This window comes from Cimex lectularius, unplaced genomic scaffold (assembly GCF_000648675.2).
Source record: "Cimex lectularius strain Harlan isolate CLEC.00 unplaced genomic scaffold, Clec_2.1 scaffold55, whole genome shotgun sequence".
Classification (NCBI taxonomy): domain Eukaryota; kingdom Metazoa; phylum Arthropoda; class Insecta; order Hemiptera; family Cimicidae; genus Cimex; species Cimex lectularius.
Window position 1 is genome coordinate 2,042,370 of NW_019392647.1, and position 10,427 is coordinate 2,052,796.

A 10,427-nucleotide genomic window follows, 5' to 3' on the forward strand; every position below is an offset into this window, starting at 1 on the left:
CTTTGTGAACCGAACTGTTAATTCATTCAAGTGTTGTTGTAAGTGTTGGTTGTCAATTGAGGAGTCCGAATTACGTGTAAGCATCGCTGTATCAACATGTACGTGCTGATTGTTTACGTTTATAGGAATATCTGCAGTGTATATTGAAAATAGAAATGGGCCAATTATGTTTCCCTGAGGAACACCCGCCTTAATGCGTATATAAGGCGAGAATTCAGTCCCTGACGGACTCGACAAATTCGATCCGACAGATAAGATTTCAGGATAAGATAGTACGTATGAGGGAGGATGTTCTTCAGTTTCCAAAGCAAGCCTGAGTGACAGACTCGACGGAGGACTGTTCTAAATCAAGAAAGACGCCCAAGCAATGCTTTTTTGTTCGAGTGAAATGAGAGGAAACCAAACTGATGATCTGGAATAATATTAACATTTACAATTGTCAATAATCATCCGATAAATAGTTTTTTTAGAATTTTGGCAGGGATAGAAAGGAGACTTATGGGTCGGAACCAGGAAGGTCGGAAGGTTTATCTGAATTATGAACCATTTTAATTATACAGAATTTTCATTGCAATGGAAAATTGTTGTCTAGAATACAGCGTGGTAAAGGTATGTTATGTTAATTTTCGTGAAGGTAGTTGTTTAATAGGGATATTCAGGTTGTATACTACAGAATCGATACTCATTGTTGCATAGCTTTTCAGGTACACCGGAGCTGAACCGATTCCTCGACCAACCCACTAAAATGAGTAACAACAACCAAGTCAACAATAAAAATAACAAAGTCTCGAAGTTATACTAAGTTTAAGGGGATAAATAACCATCCCAGAACGATACGATAAGTTGAATAAAAAAATTCGGTACAGGATGTTTCTATTTTTATTGGGATCGTGTTCGCGCTTAATGGTTCACACTCTGAAGAGCCGTCGTGAGTTCCATCTGTATCTCCGAATCTCGAGGTTTCTCAAACATTTCGCGCCCGTTCGAAACAATTACAATAACACGACTTCAATTTTCATCCAGGGCATGATAATCTGCTTTGGGATCAGGAATGACGCAGGCAGAAATCGACTCACTTATAAGCGTTTAATCTATATATAAAAATGAAGGTTCCTATGTGTGTTAATCATTAAAACGAAAACTACTGAACCGATTTCGATGAAACTTTTACAGCTTGTTTTTATTAGTGCCTGGAGGGTTGAGAGAATATAAAATGGGCATACAAATAATGGGGATTTACAAAAAAGAGAGATTTCATGAATTTGTGGCGTCCATTTTCACAGCTGTGAGCTGTTCGGACGGCCTTCGGCTCCCGGTATGATACACGTTTCCCGCGTCTTTCAAATAACGATCTGCAGGTGATAACAGTCAATAGATGCCAAAACTACGCGAACACAAAAAATCGTAAAAATTACTGAATTGATAATATTTGCAAAACTACAGAATTGGTTTTGCTGATGTGAAGGTACGAAGATACAAACTTCACCGTTCTATCTTTACTATAGGCAGCAGTGGTGTAGATAGGAGAACGATCTACCGGCATGTGGCCTGAACGACGACGGTTCCACTCAGCCAAACCATCCGAATTGAGAAAAGTACTCCAAGTGTTTATTTAGTATACAAAGATAAAGACTGCAAAAACCGATTTTGATTTACAAGTATTTATTCATAAAAAAATATACATTTACAGAACTCGTTCAGTATAAATTAAATGTGATATACTCACGTGCTAGTTAATCATCACAACATCACGATGTACGAAATGAAGCAAGTCGAGTAAGAATTAGAGAATTAATGCAATCTTTGCTCTATTGTGATGAAAATGAAAATTTTAGGTTGCATATTCCAGAATGGGGTATTTGTATACATTTATATACGTACGTAATACAACAAAATAATGTGTTAAATAACACTTTTTATTATCCCCCTGGACAACGCCGGGTTCTAAAGCTCGGTTAAATATATTGAGTCATAATTGTCTTATTATCTATTAGTACGATTTTAAGCATTTCCGTATAATTTAATTTATACAATGAAAGTTTATGAAGTTCCATATGTTTAGTTTTGTAAGTTTCGTACTTTTCAGTATTAATTGTGATGATTTTGCTGTATTGTAAATTGACTTACTGACTTTTTGACTGGGTTGGAGAATTGCATTTTGCTGCTGTTTAACAAATCACCAAAATGGCAACATAAGGTTCGTAGTATATAATATTAATATTATTACTAAAATTCAAAGGAGAGGATGTGCTAATACAATACATCACACACGGCTAGATACACCGCTGCTCTACCACTTGAGCTATCGTGACTTCGATCCGCTCGGACACTAACTTCCCATCTCAACCTCACCTCTCAATTTGCCCTCCTTTTTGCCATTTTTCAATTATTAAATTAAATTAATTAAACTGAAGTATATCTTCACGAAAGCTCTCCATGGCCATTTCATTTGTCGCCGAGAATCAAACGGATTACACGACGTTTGAAAATGACTTTTTTATCTCGACCAATACCTTTTATAAGTACTTACCTTGTAATCCAAAACAAAAATTATATTGCATATGCAAATATATACTCTGGGGTGAGTGTGTGACGTCTGGAGAGTAAAAGTAAGCTATTAGCAAGAGTGGAATGGGTTCCTCCATTCCCCGAAGAATATCGAGTACTCTGGGGGAGTGAATGTGACCAGACTTCTCCGTTTTTAACGAGTGTTGTGTTTTTGTTAATTTATTGGAATGAATGTAATTTATTAGAGTTAAAGAGTGCAAGGATGTGTTTACTTATAACCCCGCCCAGAGGAATATAGAATACTGTGGGGAGAGTATGTGACGTCTGGAGAGTAAAAGTAAGTTATTAAGTTATTAAGAGAATGGAATGGGTTCAACCTCTCCCCGGGGAATATCGAGTACTCTGGGGTGAGTGTATGACGTCTGGAGAGTAAAAGTAATTTATTAGCGTGAAAGTAAGGGTTTCTTATAACCGCGCTCCGAGGAATATCGAGTACTCTGGGGGTGTGAATATGACCAGACATCTATGTTTGTGGTGATGTATATATATGTATTGTATGTTTTGTTTCTATTCTGTATTTGAAATCCTGCGGTACAAATGAGAGGCTAGCATTTTAAGATATCAACGTAGTGTACATTAATTATATTTAGTCGTCTGATATCAAACATTCAATTGTGTTGATCTAACTTAGATATAAATGTTCCTATCTAGCAATGGCAATATGTATACTCAAAAGAACTTAGCCTGTATTACTACTTTATAGTTTTATTTGATCAGTTGAAAGACTTAAACAACAAGTTTCAACCGCGCTTAGTTCCTTAGAATACACACAAATTCTCCTGAGACTGTATTAAACCAAGGTAACCTTCGAATTATTTTTTCCTCATCCTAACGCCCATCATTAAAACGCATCCAAAATAAATTAAAGATAGAAAACTTACCCATGTGGGTGGGAGAAGTGGATGTTAATTTACAACGTAATTAGTTGCAGTAGTTGGGCTGATAAGATCGTGAAAAGTATAAATTACGATTCTAGGGCAAAGCTACCGCCGGCTATCGCAATTTTATATCTTTACTAATTAATCACGTAAACTTATCGTGTATCGGTATTTAATTGACTCTTTATATACTCCCGTGGCGTACCATTAATCTCTGGGTTGTGTACGAGGGATCGAAGACCTCGGACAAATTGGTAATCGTAGGCTAGACTTGATCAAACGTTCTACGGCCACGTGACCAATTGCCGAGTTATGCAGATTGTCGATTATAAGAAAAGTCCACTTTTTAGGTCGCAAAACACTCTTTCACACAAAGTAGATACTTCTGCATAATCATGAAACATAGGTATTAACATCTGCGTACATGAATGCAAAACGTACAACAAAAACAACAGAATTTCCACTAATGAACATTTACGAGAAAAAATTAACCTTTTATTTGATTACATTCTTGCATTACAAATTCAATATTTTTAAATGAATAATAAAAACTCCTTAATATAAATATTTTTTTATAGGTATATATTTATTTATAGGATTCAATAGGCGAATCTACACTTTCTTACAAATTTCCTTTCTCTAACTATTATTCTCTTTAAGTCAATTTTGTTTAGTAATCTAATTGACCAAATTATTTCTTTCAATTAATTATTCTTTTTATATAAGGTCTTGATTGAGATGGAAAAGTCAGTGTCACGAGCGGGATTCGAACCAACGACCTTTAGCTAAATGCGCCGCTACACTACCACTTGAGCTATCGTGACTTCGATCCACTCGGACACCAATCTCCATCTCAATCTACAACATTCGAACCTTCCCTCTTTTTGCCATTTTCAAATGACGGGCATCGGATTGGATTCTCAGCGACTTAGGAAGTGGCCACGGGGAGCTGTTCAAGTGACAATTCTTTTATTTATTAAATATTAATTCATTTATGTTTTAGTGGTCAATTGACCAAGTTATATCTTTCAATTAATTATTCTTTCAATATAAGGTCTTGGATGAGATAAAAAGTCAGTGTCACAAGCGGGATTCGAACCCACGACCTTCGGCTAAATCTACATCTACAACCGTTAGTGTTAGTTATTTAGCCGAAGGTCATGGGTTCGAATCCCGCTCGTGACACTGATTTTTTTTATCGCAATCAAGACCTTACATTGAAAGAATAATTAATTGAAAGATGTAACTTGGACAATCGACCACTAAAACGTAAATGAATTAATAGTAAATTGCATTAAGATAATTCATTGTAATGATTAAAAGTATAAAATGTATAATTGTGGGAAGTTCCTGTAAATAAATAAATTCTCTTTCCAGAACCAATATGTTTATTTGATAACTTCAGTCTTTGTTAGCTGTCCAATACTTTGGAATTGATTTGAAAAAGAGATTCTTGTTCTGTAAGTTAATAATCACAGCTCACTAAATCGATTAAATTTGCTTTGGTAAGAGTTGACCTGATGAACCTATTATTTGCTTCAGGGATAGTATGACGTTTAGTATATGGTCGACGACCAATTAGTTTAATTAATTTTAATTTGCACAATAAACATTTTATGGATATCGGTCATGTATGAATTTACTATCGTTATATTTAGTCGTAATTCACTTTATATAGGGCATATATTTTTCACCCGTACAAAAAGGGTTTCATCCACGTTATAAGATTAATCTAAAACCTACTAAACCATGATAATAAATTATATTCAAGCGTGGCCCAATTTGCGTGTAATCAAAATAGGAAGGTGTGCCGGATCGGACTGGAAAGGAAGTTCATCCGTTTTCGGATCATCCGAGCAAACTTAACCGACTCGAGATAGTTGAAGTTGAACAAATTGATGAAAGCCCGGCGTACTCTGTATATCCGCGATGGTATTTTACATATCTCCACGCTTCGGGCCTGTTACTCGTAATTTCATACTCGGTTTAACCCGATAAAAGTCGGACCCAGCCGTCTGAGGATATTTAATTGGGTTTTAGACAAAAACTGCAATTAGCAATACCATGGCCACTTTTGAAACCTGCCGCTTACCGGCTTGATTATTTTTCCTTTCGAGTTCTTTTATAAAAGGGAAAGTTCTGTTGTTTTTTCCACTCCAGGTTAATTTTATGTGTTATTAAACATAAGGAGTTTCAAGTGTTACCGGCACGATAAATCGCCGGCCCATCAGACCGGCTTCACGCCCACGCATTAAATCACTACCAAATGGTAACGCCACATTAATGAGAATGATTTAATACCGTTGAAATTAACAAAGCCCGCCGTACCATAACGGCCCAAATTCTTGTTTACCGTTTCCTCAAACTTGCCCTCGTTTTATGATTTGACCTGACGATGACCGTTAATTTCATATCCTCCAAATGGAAAAGTTTTTCTCTCTTTCTGAAAAAATGCCGTCTTATGAAATTATCACAATTAGTTGATTTGTTTACCAACACCCCGAAAAAGTTTCATTTTAGGCAATTTATTAAATATATTTATTGTAAAATCGACTAATTTCTTGTTATTGTTTTCGCCAATATGTTATTTTTTGATTATTTGGAGGTCGTGAGATGCGGTCTGGTGTGACGTAGGTTTTAGAAATCGTGCGAACGTTTCGGTATTTATTGAGATCTTCAGGGCCTGGAACATTGTTTAAATTTAAATACGTGTAGGATGTGAAAAAATGAATTTATACAATGCTAGAAATCTTAGATTCAATAAAAGTATTTGTACTCATTCAAAGTGTTTGTTTTCTGTTTAGATGAGTCTTTCTTGTGTGTCGTGTTGAGAGAGAGAGAGAAAAAAAAAAAAAAAAAATAAAAACNGAGAGAGAGAGAGAGAGAGAGAGAGAGACAGAGAGGGAGAGAGAGATGTAGAGAGAATAAATGAGAGAGAGAAGGATATTGAAAATGTATAAGAGGCAGAATGTAAAGAAAGAAAAATGTCAATGAATAACAGACAGAAAATAAAAAGCAGAACGAAGAGAGTACGTGAAAGATAGAGAGAAAGAGATGATGAAGAGAGAGAGAGAGAGAGAGAGAGAGAGAGAGAGAGAGTGAGGGAGAGAGAGTGTGGGAGAGAGAGAGGGAGAGAGAAGTAGAGAGAATGAGTGCGAAAGAGAGAGAAGGAAATTGAAAATGTATAAGAGGCAGAAAGTAAAGAAAGGAAAATGTCAATGAATAACAGACAGAAAATAAAAACAGGAAAAAAAACGTGAAAGAAAGGGAGAAAGAGACAGACTGAGAGATAGATAGTGAAAGAGAGTGAGATATTAAAAGATTGAGATAGAGTGAGAGAGAAAAGAGGAAAAGTGGCAGATATAAAAGAAAGAGCGATAGTTAGATAGGCAGAAGGTGAGAAACTGGAATAATTACGTTAGTACTTTTCGTTAAGTCAAATTAAACGCGTCTAATTTTCAAAATAACTAACTTGTACAAGCTAATTCATGGTAGTTATAGGTAGAATACCACCTGGCCGAATTAGTAAATTAATGTATCGATAAATTTTATAAAACACTAGCGGAACGTTGCTAATTATATTTGTACAACTGTTGGAACAGGGTTAATAAAACCTGGGACCAATCTCCGATCAAACCGCCGATGATATTCTATATTCGTTAGGCATATACATTAAAGCTGTCTGTGCCGGTGGGAGAAGTGGTTGTTAATTTACAACGTAATTAGTTGCACTAGTTGGAACGATAAGATCATAACGTTGTGTAATGAACACCGTTGCAGACATTCTCCCGTCCTACCACGTTACAACAATTAATAACTTTTTTGAAAATCTTATTTTCCAACTAATATTTAGGTAAAAATTATTGACAATTTTGAATATAGTTTTATCAAAATTGTACTTTTTCATTTAACACCAGATGGTAATTGAATAACATATATATTTACCATCTAGTTTGAATGTCCTTAATTCCTTCATCCTCTTTCAAACTCTCCCGAGAAAAATATAATTAAACTAAATTGGCGTCTTAGCATATTTCCTATTTTTTGGAATAATGAGCCGCTCCCTAATTGTACCTCAGAGTCCCACCTAACCACACGACGCCGTCATTAAATTAATTAAACGGTAAAAGTCGGAAAACCGGTAGCTCTTTCCTTATTAGCCCAGATTTTTAAATATTTAATGTATAAAATAACTAGAAAGAACGTAAGAAAAATCTTTACAGACGTTAATTTCTTTTTTGTGTTATGTCAGTTTCGATTCCCAACTAGCTTCTGATTTGTTTTCTCAATTCTTTTAAAAGGCAATTTTTATAGGCGTTTAACCTTTAGTATTTTTAATAAATGAGCAAATCAAGATGTTTCCTAATAGGAAACATACTAGTACATTTGCACGTAAGTTTAGTTTAAGTATTATCTGATCCCCTTTCTCCTCACGTGCTTAGGCAAATATGGAATTACTTTTTAAATATTTGATTTACGTGGTTTTCAGAAGGGATTGGTGAACATTTGCATTTTTCTTCCAGCATGAGTTTTGTTTAATTAAATTATTTTATTTGTACTCTATGAGTTTATAACAATAATTTCAACAACAAGGATTATCTCAAAGGATAAGCTAATCCCCAACCGCAGGCTCGTCAGTGCGAGCTGTACAGAAAAAGACGAGGAAGGACTCTCTTTCAGGTTACTGAAAGCACCTGCTCTTTTTGTAAATGGCAAGGAGCTGTGTATGTCACACATCACTTATTTTTATTTTCTTAATCTGTATACATTTATTTTTTAGAAAGTTATTGTTATAATTTATAATTAAGGTTTTTAGTTGAGATAAAAAAGTCAATGGCACGAGCGGGATTCGAACCCACGATCTTCGGCTTGAAACTCCGCTGCTCTACCACTTGAGCTATCGTGACCTCGATCCACTCGGACACCAACTTCCCATCTCAACCGCACCTTTTGAATTTTCCCTCCTTTTTGCCATTTTTCAAATGTCGTGTAATCGGATTGGATACTCGGCGACAAATGAAATGGCCACGGAGAGCTTAAGTGAAGTATACTTCATTTTTAATCATTAAATTCACTAATTTCGTGGTCCGCTTGACCAATTAATATATTACAATTAATTAAGGAATTGAAAAATGGCAAAAAGGAGGGAAAATTCAAATGGTGCGGTTGAGATGGGAAGTTGGTGTCCGAGTGGATCGTGGTCACGATAGCTCAAGTGGTAGAGCAGTGGCGTAACAAGCCGAAGATCGTGGGTTCTAATCCTGCTCGTTACATTGACTTTTTTACCTCAACTAAAAATCTTAATTAATTGTAATATATTAATTGGTCAAGCGGACCACGAAATTAGTGAATTTAAATTATAATTTATTTGGGTCAGGTCCCGATTTTGTCTTTTAGCGATTAATTTTTGTGAGTTTGTGGCAAATATTTTTTTAAATTTTTATTTTACACTCGCGAGTGAAAAGAGTTGGTTAGTGTGAAGGAGATCCATGCAAAGAAAGTTATAAGCTTTGTACATATAACAAATGTTATCATAAAACGTTTTTTTCACGCGGTCACAAGAACACGAACACTAATTCCAGCGCTGCACAAAGAGGACACATTCCATGAGAAATCAGCCTATGGCACTTAGTTGATGGATTAAAGGGCTTAGAGGTCTAGAGGACATCGATGATTAAGGCGATGTGGCGGATTCTCGGGATGGTGGAGAGGACTCGAGCAGAAGGGTTAGGATGAATCCAATTGGTTAGTGTGAAATGTTTGGAAGCGGGAACGGATCAGTTCGTTGCATTGTTGCATTTCGTTGTTGCATCCCATAGGTAACATTCCCTATGTGCCTAGGCAAGCCCTACCATCAGCTTCAGTGCCTAGGGGTAACCAATGATGGAGGCAAAAACCTTACCCTTTCCTTTTTTCCTTTCCCTCCCCCCTCTGAATGGCAGGGGAATGGTAGGGGGTGTGTATGAACTCCCGGGTGGGCGATCAGTCCCATCTTAAAAATAATCCTGAACCATGGGAGTAGAGTATCCTAGCGACTCTACAAAATTTGGTTGGAGTCGTGGTGGTCGTGTTTTGCAAACAAATTGTACCTTAGCTACAGGGTGCCGGCCAACCGGAGCCGGAGATAGAGTGCCTTCTCTATCTCTCCGAGGGTTGCGAAAGACGCGGCTGAAAGGTCGTGTCCGAAACCACAAAATTGCATTTTTCAAATCACATGTGCTCTTTTTAGGGCACTTCTGAACTTGGTTAGCATTGCACCACCTCGCTAGCCAAGGTATGTGACAAGTCCATGCTTATAAAATCCTCCTGGTGTTCTCTTTGAGAACACTGGGCGTCTGAGAAGTCCCCTCGGGGATAAGTCCGGTCATTAAAGAACTTCATGGGTGTCAACACCCATGAGTAAAGATGGGATCAGTTCTTTGAAAAACGGGATGTTGAAGTCCTTATGGATAGTGGTTAGTGACGTTGTAAGGAGAATTGCCTTGATTGGAAGGATTGGTTAAGCTGGTAGTTGAATGGCTTAGTATACTAAACTTCCCCACCTTCACTTTTCTCTTTTCTTTTATTCTGTGTCTCACAATCATTACCATTGTTTTTTTCTCTGGTTAATCTCTCCCTTTCTCTTTCTCCATCTCTCTCTCACTCTTTCTCTTGGTTATTCTGTTCCTCTCTCTCACTCTCTCTCTCTCTCACTCTTTCTCTTGGTTACTCTGCTCCTCTCTCTCTCTCTCTCTCTCTCTCTCTCTATACATATATATATATATATATATATATATATATATATCTTTCTCTCATTCCTCGTTTTCACTTTTCGCTTTTCATTTGTTCTCTGTCTCTGTCGTTTTCTTTTCTCTCTCTCACTCTTTTGCCTGTCATCCATCTCGAATGACCAAATATTAAAACGTATATTTCTTTTTTCTCTCACACCTTCACTTTCGTTATGTCTCTTTCTCACTTCCTTAGTCTCCCTCTCCTATTTTC

General features: G+C 36.5%; 1 non-coding gene across 1 annotated transcript; it reads right to left on the minus strand.

Moving 5' to 3' along the window:
* Nucleotides 1–8,280: 8,280 nt before the first annotated feature.
* Trnae-uuc lies at nt 8,281–8,353 on the minus strand. Its single transcript has one exon. It is a non-coding gene; the product is annotated as a tRNA-Glu (tRNA).
* Nucleotides 8,354–10,427: the final 2,074 nt, after the last annotated feature.